Raw genomic sequence first — 23,304 nt, 5'->3', positions numbered from 1 at the left:
GATTCATGCTGAAATATTTACAGTTGAAGGATTGTGATATTTGCAAGTTACTTTCAAATGATTCAGGCAAAAAGAGAGAGACAGTATAGTATATGTGTGTGTGTGAAAGAGAGACAGAGATGGAGCGAGCACAAATGGGACAAAATGAGTAAAGGGTATGGAGCTGTTCTATTTATTGCTGCGTATCATACAAATCCTAACCTTAGTCGCTAAAAAAAAAAAAAAAAAAAAACAACACCCTATTATATTTCACCATCTTGTGGATCAAGAATTTGGGAAGGGCTTAGATGGATGATTGTTCTACTCTATGTGGCATTATCCAGAGTCCCTCTGTGGCTTTCAGCTGATGGATGGGCTGTTCCTGAGAATCCAAACCATGACTGGTGGGAATGGATGAAAGGCTGGATTTTGCTGGAACCCTCTGCCTCTCCATGTAGTCCCAAGTTCTCTTTGCATTGTCTCCCCACCAGGGTAGTTAGTTGAACTTACGTGATGGCTCAAAGCTTCAAGAAACCATACCAGCAATAACCATTCCTTTTTTTTTTTTTTTTTTTTAATATGGAACGCTTCACGAATTTGCGTGTCATCCTTGCGCAGGGGCCATGCTAATCCTCTCTGTATCGTTCCAATTTTAGTATATGTGCTGCCGAAGCGAGCACAATAACCATTCCTTTTAAAAGCTAGGCCCAGGGGCGCCTGGGTGGCTCAGTGGTTTGGGCTGCTGCCTTCGGCTCGGGTCATGATCTCAGGGTCCTGGAATGAGCCCCGCGTCGGGCTCTCTGCTCCGCAGGAAGCCTGCTCCCCGCCCCCCTCTCTCTGCCTGCCTCTCTGCCTACTTGTGATATCTGTCTGTCAAATAAATAAATAAAATCTTTAAAAAAAAAATTAAAAAAAAAAAAAAGCTAGGCCCAGAGGGCTGGCTGTAGGGTAATATTTTCCATTTTCTTCTGCTCAAAGCTGTCTCAATAGCTCAGATTCAAAGGAAGGGGAAAAAAGTCTTTGATCTCAATGAGAAGAGTGTCAAATAATTCATTCCCATGTCTAGTCTTCCACAAGAGTTTCTGCAGTTTTGAATATTCTCAAAATCAAAACTCAGGGTAGGTTAGAGAAACCTCAAATGAATATATATGGCATTTTTTGTGTGTGAGTCTATTCATACCCTAACCTCCTAGAAATAGAATTACTCCTCATTTTGTTAGACATTTCCAAGTTGCTTTCCAAAAACAGTGTATCACTTTATTTGCCTACCGAACATGGATGAATGACTGTATTCTCCATATTTGGTGGTAGTTTTAAAATATATTTACAATGTGACACTCCTGTTATCATAAGATAGTCTGATTCTTCTCAGCAGAAGTGACAATGTGTGATTTCCAAGTCTAGGTCGTAGAGAGAAAGGCAGCTTCTACCTGTATCTCTATATTGGGCCATGCATTCTGGGAGCCCTGAATGGACAGGTAGGAATTCTGGCTAGGAGGGTGAGTAACTTTTTAAGAGAGCTAACCCAGGGCACAGATACCTAGATTTTTTTAAACCCCTCAAACATAATAGCATATATATAATAAATAAGTATATGTAAATATACTATGCTTTTTTTCATCCCCATGACTTAATACTTCAACATAAGAAAATGACAAATAGATATTTATTTAAAATTATATATTCAGTATCATTTACATCTATACTAAATAAATGCTGTTATTTAAAAATAAAACAGCAATAAGCCTTGTTAGTGTAATGAGAAGTGATTAATAGTAGAACTAATTAAATAAGTAGTATGTGTGAGAAAATATAACAGTATGTTATGACATTTCTATCTTTTGATATAGCAATTTATTTGAATTCTTTTAAAAAACTCTTTATTAGAGTTAAAATTCTTTCAAGTTAAATTATTGTACATTCTTTTTTTTTTTAAAGATTTTATTTATTATTTATTTGACAGAGAGAGAAATCACAAGTAGGCGGAGAGTCAGGCAGAGAGAGAGAGAGAAGCAGGCTCCCGCTGAGCAAAGAGCCCGATGCGGGGCTCGATCCCAGGACACTAAGATCATGACCTGAGCCGAAGGCAGCGGCTTAATCCACTGAGCCACCCAGGCGCCCCAAATTATTGTACATTCTTAAGATATACAAATGGAAAACTTTTTAAAAGGAGAACTTAAATACAGTATAAATATTAAAATAGAATTCATTAAAAAATGAAATGTTTCTTTCTGTCCCATGGTGTACTATAAGATATTTTTACTCTGTTTTCTTTTCCAGTAACACTTTTCCAACTGCCTACAGCCTGCAGGACATTTTTTTTTTCTTTTACAATGGTAAAACTGAATACAGTAAAAAATAAGATATACTTTAAATAAGTCATGGGGATGAAAAGTACAGCATCAGGAACATGGCTAATAATATTGTAATACCTTTACAATGGTAAGCATTTTGTCACGTAGAATTATTGAATTACTAGGTTGTATGCCTGAAACTAACATTATATGTCAAGTATACTTCAATTAAGAATTTAAAAAATTTTAATGGGCAGTGAAGAATTTACAGATAAAATATCAATACTTATGGGAAAGAGGCTTCTAATAAAAAATTTAAAAAGAGCTAACAGCTATCCTAATTTCACTTTTCAAATGGAGATCTACAAAATTAAACAAAAGCCTTCCTAAATTTGCATTTTAATAAGAGAAAATTTACTTTCAATGTTCGCATTTACAAAAAGCAGGCATTGCCTTGGCTTTTTTTTTTTTTTCCACTTTTTAATTCTTTATTCACAATTCATCTCAATAGGGTATTAGTATCACTAAATCAAAGGTTTTTAGCTTTAAAAAGAGAGTAAGTTATAAAGCATATAGCATGCTGTTATAAATTTGTGGTAACAATCTAGAGTCCTACTTTAAAGCAAATATTTGATGTAAATGTTTTATTAATAAAAGACTAAGGTATAGAGTTATAACATTCTAGTAATACATCAATGCTATTTTTTTTCCAAAGTAAGCATCCACTTGGCTCTTTAATAAAAAGAAAAAGAAAAAAAAAGATAAGATATACTTTGACTTGCAATTCTGCCCTTATCAAGCCCATATTATGCTAATGCCTCGTGTCAGTCCAGTGGGATGTCAGTCAAGCTAATATCCTCCCAGCAAAGGCAGTTGGACATAGACTACTTAGGCTAATTGGTTTTAAATTTAAAAAAAGGAAAATTACAACTTACGCTTCAGACATAATTTTTAGGCTCTAATGTATCTTGTGATATATGTGCTATTATTGAATGTTATAAAACCAATCCAAAAACTATGTCACTTATACAAGATACAAGGTTTCTGCTGTAACATTGTATTTTGCATGTCTTGTATTTCAATATCTTCACAAATCTTGCTTACAGCCACTAATTTTATTTAACCAGGTATTGATAAATAGAAACATATATTAAAAAAAGAATACTTAGGATTTCACTTACTAGCACCAGCAGGACTTAGATAGTGGTGACCTAATAATGCCCATCTCTTCTGCACCTACAGACTTGTTCTGGGGACTAGCTCTTTGTCAAGTGCTTTGCACATCAATTTTAGTATATGTGCTGCCGAAATGAGCACAGGTGCTTTGCACATCATACTGTAAGTTACTCCTATCTAAATTGTCCATGACTTTTATTTTTTAAAAATTTTAAAAAGATTTTATTTATGTATTTGACAAAGAGAGAGAGAGAGATCACAAGTGGGCAGAGAGGCAGGTAGAGAGAGAGAAGGAAGCAGGCTCCCCACCAAGCAGAGAGCCAGATGAAGGGCTCAATCCCAGGACCCTGAGATCATGACCTGAGCCAAAGGCAGAGGCTTAACCCACTGAGCCACCCAGTGCCCCATAAATTGTCCATGATTTTTACACACTCTGAAGCACATTAAATGCCACCACTAATTAAGCCCTTCTTTCTCAAGGCAAAGGGTTTTAAAGCTCAAAGACCATTTGAACTTGCAAAATTAAAGGCAAATCTCAAAGAGGTCACAGTTTTAGCAAAAAAATAGAAAAGAGGTCACAGTTTTAGCAAAAAAATAGAAAAAGTCCTGTTTAACTTGGCTGCCATTTTTCTCATGGAACTTTTTTTTTTTTTTTTTTTTTTTTTTTAGTTCTGAGCAGTCTGATTCCAAGACAAGAATTGGCTTTTTTTTTCTCCCTCTATAAGAGTTTTGTTTTGTTTTGTTTTGTTTGAAGATTTTATTTATTTATTTGACAGAGACACAGCAAGAGAAGGAACACAGCAGGGGGAGTGGGAGAGGGAGAAGCAGGCTTCCTGCTGAGCAGGGAGCCCCAGGCGGGGCTGAATCCCAAGACCCTGGATCATGACCTGAGCCAAAGGCAGATGCTTAATGACTGAGCCACCCAGGCGCCCCCACCGTAAGAGTTTTTGTTGAAACCTACACATAATATCAAACAATCAGGTGATCAATCAGTTCATCTTTTATGAGGTGTCTTATGAACTCTTCAGAAATCATTAAGCCAGTTTTGGGGAGGGCCTGACCGGAAGAGGTCTGCTCTATGTAGTATCACCTGAAGTCACTAAACCACATGGGACATACTGTTTCCAAACTACATGGGACATACTGTTTGTATCACACTTTATCACACTTGAAAATCTGCTTTTAGAGCAGACCAACATTTTTTAAAAAATTTAAATTCAATTAGCCAACATCATTAGTTCCAGCTGCAGAGTTCAAAAATTCATCACTTGTGTATAACACCCACTGCTCATCACATCACATGCCCTCCTTAATGCCCACCTCCCCTCCAGCAATCCTGTTTGTTTCCTATAGTTAAGAGTCTCTCATGGATTATCACCCTCTCTGATTCTCCCTATTCGGTTTTCCCTCCCTTACCCTATCATACACTACTCTATCTCTTATATTCCACATATGAGTGAAGCCATGTGATAATTGTCTTTCTGTGGTTGACTTATTTCGCTCAGCAGAATCCCCTCCAGTTCCATCCATGTCAATGTCAATGGTAGGTATGCATCCTTTCTGACGGCTGAGGAATATTCCCTTGTATATATACACCACATCTTTATCCATTCCTCTATCAGTGGACATCTGGGCTCTTTCCATAGTTTGGCTATTGTTGACATTGCTGCTATAAACATCAGGGTGTATGCAGCCCTTCGGATCATTACATTTGTATTTTTGGACTAAACATATAGTAATGTAATTTCTGGGTCACGTGGTACTTCTATTTTTAATTTCTTGAGGAATCTCCACACTGTTTTCCACAGTGGCTACACCAGCTTGCATCCCCACCAACAGTGTAGGAGGGTTTCTTTTTCTCCACATCCTCACCAACATTTGTTGTTCCCTGACTCGTTAATGTTAGCCATTCTGACTGGTGTGAGGGGGTATCTCATTATGGTTTTGATTTGTATTTTCCTGATGCCGAGTGATGGTGATCATTTTTTTGTGTGTCTGTTGGCCATTTGTATGTCATCTTTGGAGAAATGTCTGTTTGTGTCTGAGGGCAGGCCAACATTTTAAAATCTTTCTATGGCCAGCATCAAAGATAGCCATCTTGTAGGCACATGACTCATGGGGCAGGCTCCTTCTATTTCTTTTGTAATATTTAGACAAGACATAAGCATTCTTTTACTTAATGTTTTCTGCAGTTTTATTAAAATCTTCATAGAAATTTTTAAAAACTCATGATTTGAAGCCCTATTTTTAAAATCAAAATACCTAGGAAGTAGGAGGAACACGTTTTGCTTTTGTGATTCAACATGTCCATCTAGCATTATGTTGATATTAGAAATTAGATGAGGATTTTGAGTTTTTAAATTTCCATTTGTCTGGCCAGTTGTCTCAACATTGTTCATTGACTAGTGAGTATTTTACCAACCCTGGTGGCTTTGTACTGTGATTTATGCTTCCTGTTACCCTTTTCCTCGAACAAAGAGTTAGCTTTTTAAGTCTTTCTGGTATTAAAGACACAAAAATCTGGAACTACACAATGCTAAATCAGAATTTTATAGTATTTCCCAGAAGGTCATGAAGCACGTAGGTCTTGGCCATGTTTCCTTGCTTTTGGTACTTAGCTACTTCAGGTTTACTAGCTCTTACTACCATGGATTTGTAGAAGAAATACCAGAATTTGAAAAAGGCAGGACCATTGTAGCAGAGTCTGCCATGTACTAGAGGCTCCATATTTAGTAGTTCTGTTCACTTATTTGGATTTAGAGGAAAGATTGGTGTTTAGAGAAGTTGAAAGTGATTGTGAGTGAGAAATGCTGGTTTATCTCTGGCTTTCAACTGTTACCTCTGTATTCTGTGATTATGAGCACACCTAAGTCAGCTCTGGCCTGCTCACAAATGACAACCAAAAACCTGAGATTAAAACATCAAATGAAAAAAAGAAAAAACCCATGAAATTTATTTCCAAAGCAACTAGTTTATTGTCAGCAAGAAGAGATCGCTGTTGACGTGTTGGTTCAAGTGATGTAATTGTCACTCCCTGCAAAGGAATCACCTCTCATTAGATTTAGCCTCGTTTCTCGAATAAGACATCATCATAAATATGATATAGGATTCATTTCAAAAGATCAGACCTATTAAATCTGTACTGGAGACTGCTAGAAGATGTAATTTTTAAGTACATTAAACACTCTTAAACACATGACCCTCCTTCCCCCAGATACCTCTGAGAAAATGTAATTAAAGCATAGTCTGTTTTGTGGTATTTTTTTTTTTTGAAGGGAAAACTCATCAGATCTTTACAACATTAGAATATTGCATATTACAAGTGTTTGACTTTATTCCAGTGGATTCGACAATAAGTGCATAGTACTTATCTCTGCTTATAATGGAGAAACTGAAATGTGTGGAGACATGCTTCAAATGATGAAGAAAATGTAAATGCATCCAGTTTAAGGGGAAATAGACTACCTGCTAATTGCTTCAAGAATTGAGTGATTTGGAAGACCTCAGGAGAGGGTTCATTTCTGATTTGCATACACTTGGCTCGTGCTACCTGGCTTACTACAAATGTCTCGATGCTGGGTGTGTGTGGAGTGTTCCTCATCAACACAAGAGACTGAGAACGATCCAGGGACTCTGGGGACCAGAGAGCTTGCTCCCACTCAAGGAGCTGCCCCTCAGTGATACCCAGCCCTTCGGAGAGCAGACTTCATGTTTGATAAATGATCTGGCTTCCTTATAGGCCGTTGATCCTATTATTCTTATTTTTTATTTGCCAAAAACTAATTGGCTTCATTTTCACGGTGATTCCGGAGAGCGTACTAGTTAACGTGGCACATTATACTCTTGTAGAGAGCCTCTCTTAGTTTAATAAAAGGGTAGAAAAGAAAAATATTACTTTTATTCCTTCCAGAGTTTTTAAGACCTGGTGGTGTAAAGAATCCAGGATCCTTAGAACCACAGCAATCAAATGCAAAGATGGCTTGTAGCTTGCCTTTTACGCAGGTGGAGAGCTCCAGCCCCCTAGAGGGAGGTGGATGGGGAGGGGGTGGTTAGAAAGCAAAGGGTAGAGGGAAATAGTACAAAGAGGAGGAGGGAAATGGTAAGCAGGCATCTGTAGAACGGGGGCAGAGGATAGCTGCAGAGAAGGGAATAAAATAAAGATGGAGAAGAAATTAATAGGGAATAAATGCGGGCGGAAATAGGCAGAAATAGGACAAAACAGAAGGAAAGGAAGACAAGTTAACAAAAGGGGAGTGGATTAAAGGACAAAAAGAAAGAACTAAAAAAGAGATATGTAATACATACTTTAATATGGATTGTGCATTATAGTAAACCACACACACACACACAAAAAAACCCCCTCCATTTTAGCCTCATTTTAAGTACATAGACTACAATAAAAATCTGACCTTGCATTCTCATGCATGATTTTCTGACTTCATAAACCTGTGTCTTCCATACTGAGAAGATTAGCCAAACTTGAGAATTAAAGTCTTCATTCCATAGCAGAAGAAAAATATTTTTAAACAATACCTCAAAGTAGCGGCTTCTAGATATATATGAGGATAATCAAAATGTTGGGATTTTTCATTTGTCTTGAGTACACAACCATGATTTGAAGCAGCATAAAGGGTTGAAAAGCACGTCAAGGATAAAATGCACTTTAAAAATTAAAAGATTCATAAGGTTAACTTTCAGAGAAATCTGTTCAATATGAATGTAAAAATGAATAAAATATAAGGTCATAGGCAAATCACCCTGTTTTCATGAACCTTGATCAGATAATAGAAGTTACATTTGTTACTGAAACGTGAATGGAGATGGAATTCAAGATAAGGTATTAATCATAATTAGAATAACTATGACAGGTCTGTGGTGACAAATACTTAACAAGTAGTAAGAATGCTTATTCATAACAAACCTCTTAATTCATTAAATTCTTCATTAAAAGGGCAACCTTTTAATAAGTTCAACATAAAGTTGGTATAACATGCTATTTGCATTTTCTCCCTTTTTATTTCCATTTTAGGGGTGTATTGTTAACAAATTGAGATAAATCATTTAAAACATATAATTACTTGGAGATAGTCGCATAGTAATTCCCTAAGCAATTGCGCGGTTATAAGTTGTCAGTGTGCATATTAATTTATCATACCCACCCGCCTCATCTTCATTGATTTGCTACTAGCTGTTAGAAAAACAGATTAAGAAGCACATGCTGTCCTTCTCTGAAAGTTTCATTGAGGCACAAGGAGGACTAACACTGCTTTCCAATTAGAATCCTGCTGTTTGCCGGGACTTGACAATGACTAATTACAGTCCTAAATGACTTAATATGTTTGAATGCATGATTATTTATAAATACATTTTAAGATCTGCATAAAATAATCGTGGCTGTTTTAAATATGAAAGGCTACTGTTTGTGCAATGGGCAAAGACCTGTTGAACACCTGAGGTCAAAGGAGAAAAGATGTTTTGATGTTGACGTTAGAGCTCCCCTTGCGGGCACCACCTTGCAAGAAAGAGCCCATTGTTCTGGTGAAGGAAGTTGTCCGAGGATAAATGCAGTTCTGCTGAGTATAAAACTTACCACGTAGGATTGAAGGAGGGATTCATAGTTCTTAAAATATATACTTACCTTCTTAGCATGGTTGCCAGAATGAAAAGGTTAAGAACATGAACAGTACAGCACGCTGACCACTACTTGGGACAGAGTAAGCATTCAATACATTTTCGTTTTTCTTGTTAGTAGTGGAATGACAGAACACGAAATGCATGGCAGTTAGCTGTATGGCAGATTTGGCTGGAGAAGAATTTGTAGATATATAAGTGATTTTGAAACAAGTGATTCTGGTCATCAGTTGCTTGTTGTTAAGCTTCTATGAGTCAGGAACCACTGATTTTGCTAGGCGTGCAAAATCAGATGGAGGCCACGCACAACCACCGAACTGGTTTCCACTGCACTGTAGGTCAGATGGACCATGAAAACAGAGTAAAGTGGATTTCTGAGTGGTTTGTCAATAAACCACCTTTTGACTTTAAAATATTTGCAATCTGGGGCACCTGGGTGGCTCGCTCCGTGGGTTAAATCCTCTGCCTTCAGCTCAGGTCATGATCTCGGGGTCATGGAATCGAGCCCCACATCGGTCTCTCTGCTCGGCAGGGAGCCTGCTTCCCCCTCTCTCTCTGCCTGTCTCTGCCTACTTGTGATCTCTGTCTGTCAAATAAATAAATAAAATCTTTAAAATATTTGCAATCTGTATGAGTAGAGAAACTATTGCGTTAAACTGCACAGTCATACACCAAGGGTTAACAAATGTTAACTTTTCCTCTATTTTTCATACACCTCACTGGAAGATGCCCCTACAGAGGCCCCCATTGATTTCCCACATCCTGGCACCCAGGCCTTCATGTAATCTCCTCCCCTTGAGTGCAGGTAGGACATATGACCTGCTTCTAACAGAGTATGGCAAGCGTGATGGGCTAGACCTCCAGTGATTATGTTATGTTACATAAGACACGAGGGAAGGAGTCTTAGCATCAAGGGAATGAGTTTTAGCAGACTAGCGGACTAGCAGACTCAAGGGAATGATTCTCCTTCCTGGCTTGATGAGGTAAGCTGCCATATTGAGGAACTTGAGTTAGCTTTTAGGATCTGAAAGTGACCTCCAGCCAACAGCTATCAAAATCTTCGGTCCTCAGTCATGCATCCACATGGAAATAAATTCTGGTAACATCAGAATGAGGTTGCAGGAAAATCTTCCCCAGTTGAACTCCAAATGAGAATACAGCCCATCTGACACCTTGAATGCTGTCTTGTGAGACCCTGAACAGAGTCTCTGTTCTATAGAAATCTATAGAAACTGTGACATAAGGAGTATGTGTTGTCTTAAGCCACTAAGTCTATGGTAATTGATTACATAACAACAGAAAACTAATAGAACTAATAATATTATAAATGCCTCAAAAAATACTATGGCTCTTAACTTGACTACATGCTGAAAAATTTTTCTGCAAGAATTATTTGATAGGGGCACCACCTGGGTAGCCCAGTGGTTTAAAGCCTCTGCCTTCTGCTCAGGTCGTGATCCCAGGGTCCTGGGATAGAGCCCCGTATCGGGCTCTCTGCTCAGCAGGGAGCCTGCTTCCCACCCACCCCCCTGCCTGCCTCTCTGTCTGTCAAATAAATAAATAAAATCTTTAAAAAAAAAAAGAATTATTTGATATACCCATCTTGCCTTTAAAAGGGGAAAGATGTAAAAAATCTCAGAGAAATTGATCAGTATTATGATAAAATGTCCAACACCTTCCCAATCATTCAAGTGTCTAATGAGGCTTGCTGACTTAGATGTTTATGTTATCTCATATAGAGTTAAGACCTATTTCATTATATTCTAAGTTATTAAAAATTATTTTCTCTGATTTTTCTTTCAAACTCAATACCTCAAACTCAAATACCTCAATAGGTATTTTCTAATCTAGAAACTTCATATTCTGGAATTCTTATCAACAGTTTTGTCTTTTAGGATTAAGAATTCTGATTATTTTAGTATTTGCTTTGATGACTCATTTTTCTAATTTTTATTTTTTATTTTATTTATTTTAGAGTATGAATAAGGGGAGATGCAAAGGTAGACAGAGAGAGAGAATCTCAAGCAAACTCCCCAGTGAGCAAGGAGCCCTGATGTGGGGCTTGATCTCACAACCCTGAGACCATGATCTGAACTGGAATCAAGAGTCAGACACTTAACCGACTGAACTACCCAGGCACCCCATTATTATGACTCACTTTTAAAAATCATCTTTCCCATTCTTCTCTGGAGTTTCCTATACTTGGTATCTTCTCTTTTCTCTTCTAGATTCACTCTTCATCCTTTTCCATTCTCCTACTCTGGCCCCAAGAGTTTACTTAAATAGACCATAGATAACAATGGGTAGACTTTTCCAGTGATAATCATTTCAATGTCTTTAGCTCATTCTTCTAATATCTCAGTCTTTAGGTATCATCTACCGACAGTCCATAAGTTTTGTTTCTTATACACACTACTACTCCTCCAAATATACTTTTATTCCTTTACCTAAACAAATTAAATATCACCCTGTTTTTATTAGGTAAATATTCTGTGTTTGCATGATAACTGCGTAAATATTATTCACAGTGGAGTACATCAAATACTGTAATACCTTTCCTGTCTTGCATGCCTTTTCCCCCTAAACTTATGATTACATCATTTTCTGTCCATATTTCGTTCCTTTCTTTGGGTCAATTACTAGTTCATTCCCAAACCTTTTGATATGCCCAAATATATCAGATATATAGTTTATCTTTTTTTTTTTTCCTGAGTTATGTCCCTCCTGGAGCTCAATCTTCTCCTGCTGCACAATTGTCATCCTGAGAATCTCCTTCCACTTCATCCTGAGATCCCTTTTACCCTTCTAGGTCTTATAGCCTCCTTTTTTTTTTTTTTTTTCCTTAAAATCCCATACTCTTTCTTTCTTGGTTTGCTTTCTTCTTCTACTGGAATATATCATCTGAGAGCTTCCTGAGAAAGGGTGCATGAGAATAAATTTGGGAAACTTCCAATATCTTTAAATCCCCTTCACCCCCACTCACTTGATGCATAGTTTTTCTGGGTATTGAAATCCAAACTGGAAGCCATTTTTCCTCAGGATTTTGAAGACGTTCCTCCATTGTCTTCTAGTTTCCAATGTTTCAGTGTTAAATTCAATGACATCCTAATAATTGATCCTTTCTGAGTTGTTTTTTGTTTGGTTACATTCAATAACTTTCAGAATTTTCTTTTTCCAATGTACTGGAATTTCACAATTATGTGCTTTGAGGTGGAATAAGTGGGTCTTTTTTCATTTGCATGCTAAATCTTCAAAAGATTTTTCAGTCTGGACTTACATTCTTTAGGTCTAGGAATTTAAAAACGTATTTATTTGATGATTTCATCCCATTTCTTTTCTCTGTTCTTTTAAGAAGTGCTTAAAAGTTACATAAATATTGGGCTACATAGACCGATGCTTTTTTTTCTTTTCTCTCTTTGTTTTACCATCTAGAATGTTTCCTTAGATTTACCTTCAAACACTTCTTTGAATTTTTAATCTTTTCTATGCTTTTAATTTTTAATACTCTTACTGACAGAATGTTTCCTTTTATAGCCTCCTGTTCTTGTTTCATGAGAGGAATATCTTCTATTTCTCTGAAGAAAATAATTATGGAGTTCTTCGAATACTCTTTCTGCCAGCGAATTTCTTTTATGCCATCTGCTTTCTTTTTATTCTGTTCTCTGGCTTTCATTTTGGGGCTTTCCTCAAATGTCTGATGATCTCTTACTGTCCAAACTGAGTCTTTAAAATGATAATTATAATTTCTATATGAGTGTGTGGAGCTTGGGGTTTCACGGACCTACGATCAGGATTTGCGTAGATGTGAGGACTCGCAAGTATCAGTATATATAAGTTTTTCCCCCTTGGTCAAGTTTGGTTCCTCAGACAAAAATTCTCCAGCATTCTGTTTGGGGGAATATATCTGTATGCCAGTATTCACAAATCTAGCATGGGAAAAGGATTAAGGAGCTTGTTGTTCCATATGTCAAATTTTCTTGATCCCTCTCTTTTCAGTTTAACACCTCATTCCAGCCCGCAGTTGGCCTTGATGCTCCTAAGTCTAGAGCTTCTCTGATTCAAGCTCTTTGTTGTGAAACATACTGCCTTCTACCAGTATGGTAGAGGAATAGTTAGTTGTCTGACTACTTGGGATCAGAGTAAAAAATGTGATAAGTGAAAGGAAGGGTGTCTAAATCATCCCTACCGAGTAGAAAATGATTTTTACCATAAATGTGAGCCTCATATGTAATTTAAAGTGTTCTGATCACATTTTTTTAAGTTTTAAAATAAAGTAAATTAATTTTATCAGTATTATTTATTTAACCTAGTTTACAAATATATTGTCATTTCAATATGTAATCAATATTAAAACCTTAGTGAGATATTTGATCTTCTCTTTGTCTTGTATTTTACATTTGCAGGATTCCCGTCTCAATTTAGACTAGTCAGATTTCAAGTGCTCAAGACCACATAAGGCTAGGGAGTATGGTAACGAACATTCCTGTTCTAAGGGGTATGAGGTAAAACTATAAAATGCTTGGCAGAAAACAGGATAAAATCTGTGCAACATGGGGATACATAAAGATTTCTTTATGAAAAGAGCAAAAAACAGAAGAGAAAAAAATATGTAAATAGACCTCATCAGAACTAAAACCTCTGCTCTTCCAAAGACACAGTTAAAGGAAATGAAAAGACAAGACACCCACTAGGAGAGAATATTCACAACACATATTTGACAAAGGGTTTGTTTCCAGAATATACAAAGAACTCTCACAACTCAATAAGAAGGCAAACAATCCAATTAGAGGTTCCTATTGCGTGACCCCTTCAGGGTGCCCTGCTGGGCTTTCCCTGCTTTTGGGAAGTTTCCACCCCTGACTTTGGATTCCCTCTGCTGCTAAATCAATTAGCACTTGTTATCTATCCTCTCTTCAATTTCAGAAAAAGTTGTTATCTCTTCTATCTTTTCCCTCCTGTTCTCTTTGCTCTTATGAGTTTATGCATTCTTTACTATCATTTTCTTGAGGTGCCAAGAAGGAGGAAGATAAGATAAATATACATGTTTAATTTACCATATTTAACTGGAAGTCTTATCTTAGATGTACCATTAACAAAATATTATAATGCTCTTGTCTAGCTATCTGTTTCCCCAAGAGATTATGAACTCCCCAAGAGCGGTGATGTTATTTTGTTCTTCCATCTCCAGTACTCAGCACTGAGTGGTTATGTGACAAATATTTGTCGATTGACTAAATGAATGTCCATTTTACACGCACATATTTATTGTCCTTTCTCTCTCTAAAATATAAGTTCCATGAGAGCAGGATTCTGTAGATTTTCCTCACTGTAGAATCCCTGTTGTCTAAAACAGTGCCTGTTCATAGTAGGTGCCAAACAATTACTGAAGGATGAATAGATGAATGAGTTTATACAATTTTTAAGCTTCAAAACATATTTAATGTTTTTCTATTTTACCATTATATTTATCTATTTGCTTGTTTTTAAGAGATTTATTTATTTGACACAGAGAGAGAGAGAGAGAGAGAGAGCACAAGCAGGCAGAGCAGCAGGGAGAGGGAGAGGAAGGCTCCCACTGAGCAGGGAACCCGATGTGGGGCTTGATCCCAGGACTCTGCAACCATGACCTGAGCTGAAGGCAACCACTCAATTGACTGAGCCACTCAGGAGCCCCTTACCACTTTACTTAATTAGCAGGAATATACACAGTATGCTTAATTATATCTCTTCATACAATTTGCTGCTGAATATCTATGATTAGATTTATGTGCATTGCTAGTTTGACTATTCAGAAATTATTGTGTTACTCATGACGGTGGCAAGTGATCAATCCAATCAATTCATTAACGCGGTTCAAATAATTAGACATCAACTGGCCAGGAATTCAGAATTCCATCATTATAGAAGTCCAAAAAAGAGGAAAAAAGAAAGGACGAAAGGATTCATGTAGATGTGGTCTTTGTTTTATTATGGTACTATTTGCTAGGCATTGAAAGCCATGTACTTACTTAAGCCATTCACATGTTGTTTCAACACCTACCACACTATAAAGGAAAACATGTTATCTCAACTCTAATAAGTTTAATTCACTTAATTGTTATTAAGAATCCCACTCCCTCTGGGGTGCCTGGGTGGCTCAGTTGTTGAAGCATCTGACTTCAGATCAGGTCATGATCCCAGGGTCCTGGGAATGAACCCTCTGTTGGGCTCCTTGGTCAGTGGGGAGTCTGCTTCTCCTTCTTTTCCTTCTGCCTCTCCTACCCCAAACCCTGCTCATGTTCTCTCTCTCACTCTCAAATAAATAAATAAAATATTTTTTAAAAAGAATCCCACACCCTCCAACAGTCTTCTGCAAGACACCACCACAATTTTCCTCTTTCAGTATTTCTTAGGAGGATGCAGAAAACACTTACCTACTCCAAGTTTACATTTCATCTCATTCACTTCAATCTCTTTTGCAAACCAAAACATTTCCACTTCATTTATTTGCATGTACAAATGTCCCACCCCTAAGATTTTAGATGATTTAAACATTGTTATTTAATACTAACTTAAAAATTCCCACTTTCTCTTAATATGACTGAAATAATGGATACAAATGTAAATAAATATTTACAGTAATATCTTTCAAACAACAATGATCTTCAGAATTTTGCTATCTTAAATTAATATACAGACATTATATGTTCCTTTATGGAATGATTCCTTCAATTAAAGTTCACACTGAACTTGACTGTGAGATTGTATAAAATAAAATTTGATGAATTACATTCAAAGAATTTGCATTAAGAGCTGTCTGTAGGAATACTCGTTTTAAAACCAAGATGATATATAATTCCACAATACTATATATCCCACAATTTTGTCTTTGTTAGAAAATGGCCCAAATGTGGTGGGGCATAGATTGCACCTCTGAAGGGCTGCATTATCAAACCTAGTTAGGATATAAAATGTATTGGCAATTTCTAGTAAATAAGAAAACCTTCTATCTAAGAGAAAAGAACTGGAAACGCAACATGGCTCCTTAGGCTTTCCTTTGGCCTAGGGAGCCACGTCCCATTTCCTGTTCTTTTCTCTTTACAAGATTAGTTAAGTCTGTTTTCCTCTTTCAAAGAGGAAGTTTGGGGTATTAAAACTTTGCTATGTACCTTCAAGGAGCTACAGTAGAAATGCAAGTTTGGCTTTGGTTGAAGGGGAAGAGCCCAGAGTTTATAAATGTCACAGGTATTTCCAATAAATTTGAGGTCACCAGAAAGGATGTTAGGATAATAAATCTAGCCTCTAAGTATAAACTCCCTTTACCCAGCGGGGGGCCTCCTGGGATCATTTGTCTGCTGTTCATTATCTTGTCTGCATTATTCAACAGCTCTGTTCTTGCTCAATGGGCTTCGGAGAGCTTTTAACAGCTGCAACAACCTCCAATTTTTACTTAAGTTCTCTTTCTCTTTGTAATAGAGGAAAAAAAAAAAACCCACCTCGAAGAACTGGAAAAGAAAGAAAACCTGTCTTTGATGCCCAAGCTCTATCTACATAATTCAACCATGTTCAACCATGTTATTTATTTCCTTAATTTTATCAGTGTTCTGATGTAATGTTGGGCTTGCTAAAAGAGAAAGCTTGCATTTAAATACTAAGAATATGAGGGTTTAAAAAAATCCCAAACCATCTAAATAATATAACAAAATGGCAAAAAAAATTTTTCAATTTTTTTCTTTCTACTAAAGTGTATTATGCTAAGAGAAATAAGTCTGTCAGAGCAAGACAAAAACCATATGAGCTCATTCATACGTGGAACTCGAGAAACAAAATCATTTAATTTCTTAGAGATGCTAGGGTTAGCTCTATTTTACAAGAAAAATTCCTCTTCTGTACATGACACACCAAGGAAGTCTTTTTAAGCCACCAAAAAAAAAAACCTACTATAGGATTAAAAGAGAGAATAAGCTTTGGAGGAAGGTGGGAAGCCAGTTTATAAACTCACTAGGTAAAAACCTCTGTGTTGGATTTGTTTCAATTAGGACATATTTAGCTGCTCTCAGGTAAGCTGGTTTTCAAAAAGGAAGATTGACATGATTTATGGTCACAATCTGCTTTAATAGGACTCTATTGGATCTAACTAAAAAAATCTAACTAACTAAAGATGCTGTAGTAACATACAGTATGTTAGTGTGTTTATCACCCAGATGATGGATAACGTGAAAGAGTTTTTGCAATGACCAGAAGCAGGAATCCTACCGGACACTAAAAATACCTTGGGACAAGAACTGCTAGAAATTGCTAGAAGGAATGGACTGACAAAGAAGCTAATGGAGGCACGGTAGGGACTTAAAACCAAAAGCTGACCCTTCCCCTGAGTTATGTGCGATTTCAGAAAACACCTGAGTACTTTCTAATCAGTACGATGAAGACCCGGTATGATCAGTGTGTCCTGGCCCCAACATCTACAGATAAAGAATATAAAAAGCCTAAGGTGACTGGAAAGCTTCTCAACAAAAAAGCATTTAAAAATATATCTAGGGGCTCCTGGGTGGCTCAGTGGGTTAAAGCCTCTGCCTTCGGCTCAGTCATGATCTCAGGGTCCTGGGATCGAGCCCCGCATCGGGCTCCCTGCTCAGCGGGGAGCCTGCTTCCTCCTCTCTCTCTCTGCCCGTCTCTCTGCCTACTTGTGATCTCTGTCTGTCAAATAAATAAAATCATTAAACATAAATAAATAAGTGTAGTTCATGTCATTCATAAAGAATTATTTAGTTATCTATTGATAACGTGGTTTGCAATGGAAACTACAGGATCCTTCATTTTTCCATAAAGGCCATGATTTGGGCTAAAATGTGTTCAGGATGGGATGGGCGGAAGGAATGCTGACGGACAAAATAAAGACATTTAAACTTGTTCCTGTAGCCCTGAGATTTCTCTGATGTGCAGCGAGAGAATAAGGTCTGCAGAGGTGACCGTCCATGCCCAGAATGGAATGTCTTGATCCATGTATAATAACAGGGGGCTGCAATTTCCTAGCATTAGATCATCATATTAAAAACCGAGGGAGCTTTTCAGCACCACCATTTGATCAGATTAAGATCCTTAGTGTTGTACAAAACACAGCTCGTTAGCCACCCGAAGTCGGAAAGCATCTCTAAAGTGGCATAGAAATGCTAAGTAGTGTCGGACACCTGGACAAAGCCCGACATCCCGGAGAAAACCGGAGAGCTCCCCAATTATCAAGATGTTTGTTACTGAGGAAAATCTCAATAGTAAGCTGACTCTGTGATTGAGAAGTATGTAAATGGATGTCTGAAACTTTTAGGCAAACCCTCCATGGAGTTTTATCTGGGCCTCCCAAAGCTCGTTCCATACTATGAAAGCAAATATGACTTTTGTCATTCGCTTTCTAAGATAGGAGACCAGTTCCACAACAGAACTATAGAAGCTGTACAAAACTTTTTCAAAATTATTTTCTGAATTGTTAAACATCCCAAATCTGAAGCTGCTTTCTTCAACTATTAGAAATTGGTGTGCAGAACAGCATTGGCTTTTGAATATCAGATCTATTTTTTCATTTGTTTTATATGTTATTCCTGTTCTTCGACAGTCAGTCTTGTGATCAGGGAATGAGTTTATCATTACCTTCCTCAGTCTGCAGTCAGGGTCTAACAACGTTTTGTTGTTGTTGTTATTTTAAGATTTTATTTATTTGTTTGACAGAAGCAAGCAGAGAGAGAGGAGGAAGCAGGCTCCCTGCTAAGCAGAGAGCCCAATGCGGGGCTTGATCCCAGGACCCTGAGATCATGACCTGAGCTGAAGGCAGAGGCTTTAACCCACTGAGCCACCCAGGCGTCCCCCAATAGGCGGGTTTAAACTGGGACACCATCAAGGCAGCTCCAGACTTACAAATTGGGCACCCAGAAGGACTTTGGGGAAATAACTTGAATGTTTTGTTTTTGTTTTTTTAATCTCATCAATGTGAGATTTAAGTCTTGGGTTTCAGCTCTCAGGGAAAAGATAAATAATTCACCAATATATTTTCCTGGCTGATTCTGATACCGTTTGCCAACGATGAGAATTTATATAACAACAAGAAAAAAGGACAGACTCTCCCAAATGTGGTGTTTATACCCCAAATATCTTTTAAAAACCTTCCAATGTGAGAAAATCTCTGATGTAATTAGGGAGATAGGAGGGTAGTAGAAATTCACCATTTAAGTACGAACAAACCGTATGATGTGAAACTGACTTTTCACTTTTGCGGGTTTACAAACTCCTCTTTATCATTTGCACTCTTTAAGAAGGTGCCCTGGCTTCAGGGGAACTGGAAACATCTTTGTTCTGTTTATTCCTTAGGATCAGCGGTTTCTGCTTTGCGCTGACATCCGGTTCAGTCCAAGGAAATGAAAGGGATTTTTTTGGAGGGTGTGTAGGGCGGGGAGGGGGATGTCCTTGAGACAGTTCATGCTTGCCTTCATTTTGCCCAGATAGTTTTGTGTGTGGGGGGAGCAAATTGTTGATAACAGCAGACATCACCATGTGCCCAACAGAGTCATGAACAGAGGCATCTCTTCCGTATTCCAGCTGGGATCAGCAAACTATAGCCTGTGGGCCAAACCCAACATGCCACCTCTCCTACAGTATGTAAGCTAAGAAGGATTTTTTTTTTCAGTTTTAGATAGTTTAAAAGAATAAAAAGGAAAATAATATGCATGACACATACAGTGATATAAAATTCTAATTTTAGCATCTATAAATAAAGTTTTATTGGGACACAGCCATGCTCACTCATTTACACTGTCCATGTCTGCTTTTGAAGTCAATACTTCAGACACCATTTGGCCCTCAAAGCCTAAAATATTTACTCTCTAGCTCTTACGGAAAGTGAGGCTAGACTCTATACTAAAGGTTATAGGAATTTTATATGATTAAACAACTATAGCTCCAAGACATTCCAGAAGTTGATTTCCCTCACCATCGTTTAATCATTTGTGTATTTTCATTTCATTTAAAGAAATTTCTTCCTCTCAAAGAAGTATGTTGCCATGTCAAAAGTTTTTAAACGGCGTGATTGCTAGAAGAGCACAAAGCTTAGCACTTTTCTTTTCCTTATTTCTTGTCTTTGAAAAAAATTCCCTGCATCTCTCTAAATTTTATAAAATCGACCTCTATAATAGTCAGGAAATTCCATAACCCTTAGAAATGAATAAAAAATAGTAGCTTCTTCTCAGGCAGTGCCAAGAGTCCTAGAATATATATACTTTCCCAAACAAGGCTGACAAACTTGGCCACTGAAGCAGCTGTAAAAATGGAAATGCAATCACAGAAGGAGTTATCAGCCTTATGAATTGAGGCATCTTGACACTACTTGACATTCATTCTCAATTACCAAGTTCAGGCTTCTTGCCTTCATTGAGCAGCACTACAGAGCACCTCACATAAATGAGTGGATTCTGGGTAGCCATGATGGTGTAAGGAGCATGCTTCACTTCTCCAAAGGACTTGGGTCAGCTAACAAAGCTCTGAGCATTAAATTATTTTTGACAGCAGCCGCAGGCTATTAGAATGTAACCCACCTCTCTGTTTCAGATGTTTATCTTGGAAGAAACCACTCACATCTTTATCACAATCATAAAGTCTGTTGTGATGATAAAAAAGAAGAAGAAGACAACGACGACGGAGACATTTAACCTGAACCTATAATGTGGAGCAGAGCTCTGGATATATTACCTTCTTTCATGCTTTCTTCACGTCTACATTGTAAGGTAAGACTTACAGAGAGTACCAAATGGAGATAAGTTGATATGGAATCAATAGGACAGAAGTCCAGGATGTATCAGATAACTTGTCTCCCCAAGAATATGGATGGAAATGACTACGGAAAGTCATGTTTATCCAGACATGCATTTTTTTTTTTTTTTGCAAAGTAGTCACAGTAAGCTCATGAGTTATAAAATAAAGTATTATCTATGACTTCTTTGGAATTTGAGATTTCATAAAATCGTACAATATTAGAACCCTAGGGAATTTTTGTATTTTACATAGTCAACTTTTGATTGAATGTCTAATATACATCAGACAATGTGCTAAATGAATACATGCATGGCTTCCAGTTGTGTTCAGTGCTCTTAAGGGAAGGAACAAAGTACTTTGAGAGTCTAGTGGGAATGGTCTACATCAGGTTTGGGGATGAGTGTCAAGGAAGTTTTCTCTGAGGAAAGGGCATTTCAACTAGCATGGGAAAGAAGAGATGATGCCAGGCAGGAAAAATGTTCCATGACTAACAACCAGTTCCCATTGGGAAGGAGTGTGGTCCTATTTGGGTCAATAAGGTTTAGAGATATATTCCATCAAGTATGACCCCATCAACATGAATTATATTACATTTCCCAGGAAGTTATACTGACTGAAATTGAGATTTTAATTTTTAAGAAACAAGTGTGTTATGAGCTCAATTATTTAATTGGTAATTGTGCACTAGGTTGATTAAATCATGTGATCAGTAGAAAAACTAAGGTTCTGGAAAATTCCTGACATGAAGTAAACAAAATGTTCATTATCTGAATTTTCTCAGCTTTTTGTTATTATCCCATTCATAGCAGGAGATTATAAGGTTATGGGATAAAAATTTGCTTCCTATCTGTGCACATTACCATGACCAAGATCCTTTGGTTCTAGAAACCATGTGCCCAGGAAGGTGCTCCAGTAGACCCAAGGGTTCCAGGGCAATGTTGCAACATTGTTTCCTATAAAACCACATATGACAGGAGACTCATTTCACTTTTATGTAGAGCTCTGACAAATAAATCACTAAGGAAAAGGCCAGCAATTCAATGTGGAGAAGTGAATAAAGGATTTAAACAGGCAATTTACAAGAGATACAGTCTCAAACATGAAAAGATGTTCAGCCCCCACTCTCAATGAAAGAAAGCCAAATTAAATGATATCAAGTTACCATTTTCAATGGCTCAACAAAGGTGAAAACCCTTGATAATGTTGAATTATGGCAAGGGTCTGGGGAACTTTCACCTTTTTGTTGATGAGAGTACAAACTGGTACTCTCTGTCTGTGAAGAAATTTACAGTACATATCTGAACGAAAATTGACATATCTCTTGACTAAGTGGTCTCCATCCTCAAAGTTTCTTGTACCGCTATCTTTCCATTTTGTAAAAGAAAGCATAATTTTGAAGATACTGTGGAAGATACTGGGGGGTGCCTTGGTGGCTCAGTGGGTTAAAGCCTCTGCCTTTGGCTCAGGTCATGATCCCAGGGTCCTGGGATCGAACCCCGCATCGGACTCTCTGCTCAGCAGGGAGCCTGCTTCCTCCTCTCTCTCTGTCTGCTTCTCTACCTACTTGTGATCTCTGTCTGTCACATAAATAAATAAAATATTTTAAAAAAAGAAATAAAAATTGGAAGCAGCGAAATCACTCAACAGTTGGGTCTTGGATAAACAAAATACACTATCTAGGTGATGAATTACTGTGAAGCCATTAAAAGAATAAGGTAGATGTAGCTCTGTTTGACATGAAAAGGCCAGCAATGTATTGTAAATGCAAAAGGCAGAATCTGTATTTTTCAAAAGGTAATTGTGTGTGTGTGTGTGTGTTATGAATTGAGTTTTGGCTCTATTTGGAGATAGGACTTTTAAAAGGGTAATTAAGTTGAAATGAGGCCATTAGGGTGGGCCCAATCCAACCTCACGATGTCTTATAAGAAAAGGAGATTAGGACCCCCAGAGAGACACAAGGGAGGTACAGGCAAAGAGGAAAGACCATGTGAAGACACAGCCAGCTGGTGCTCATCTGTGAGCCAAGGAGAGAGGCCACAGGAGAGACCAAGTCTGCTGACACTTTGATCTTGGACTTCTAGCTTCCAGAACTATGAAAAAAGAAAGTTCTGTTGTGTAAACCACCCAGTTTATGGTATTTTGTTACAGCGGCCCCAGTAGATGAATACAATGTGTACATGCATATATGCAAATGGAACATTTCTGGACATATGTCCAAGAAATATAAATAATATTTACCTTTGGAGTTCTGAGGTGGGAAGGGAACTAACTTTTTATGCTTTAACTTTTACCTGTGTACTATGATGTATTTGAGGATTTCAGGGCTGATCAAGGAAGAGCCAGGGCCATGAGATGTTATCATTGCACATAAAGCTTAATTTGGCAGCACTGAATGGGCTTGCATGAGAGAAGAACTCTCTGGAACATTCTGGAAGGGATCTTCCAGAAATGT

General features: G+C 37.5%; 1 non-coding gene across 1 annotated transcript; it reads right to left on the bottom strand.

The window, feature by feature from the left end:
- Positions 1–552: 552 nt before the first annotated feature.
- LOC123393450 lies at positions 553–659 on the bottom strand. Its single transcript, XR_006608230.1, has one exon. It is a non-coding gene; the product is annotated as a U6 spliceosomal RNA (small nuclear RNA).
- Between the last annotated feature and the right edge of the window lie 22,645 nt (positions 660–23,304).

This window comes from Mustela putorius, unplaced genomic scaffold, assembly GCF_011764305.1.
Source record: "Mustela putorius furo isolate JIRA1106 unplaced genomic scaffold, ASM1176430v1.1 tig00000854_pilon_pilon_pilon, whole genome shotgun sequence".
In the NCBI taxonomy this organism is placed as follows: domain Eukaryota; kingdom Metazoa; phylum Chordata; class Mammalia; order Carnivora; family Mustelidae; genus Mustela; species Mustela putorius.
Note: the sequence above shows the minus strand (reverse complement) of the source record. Positions and strands in the feature narration are given on the sequence as shown.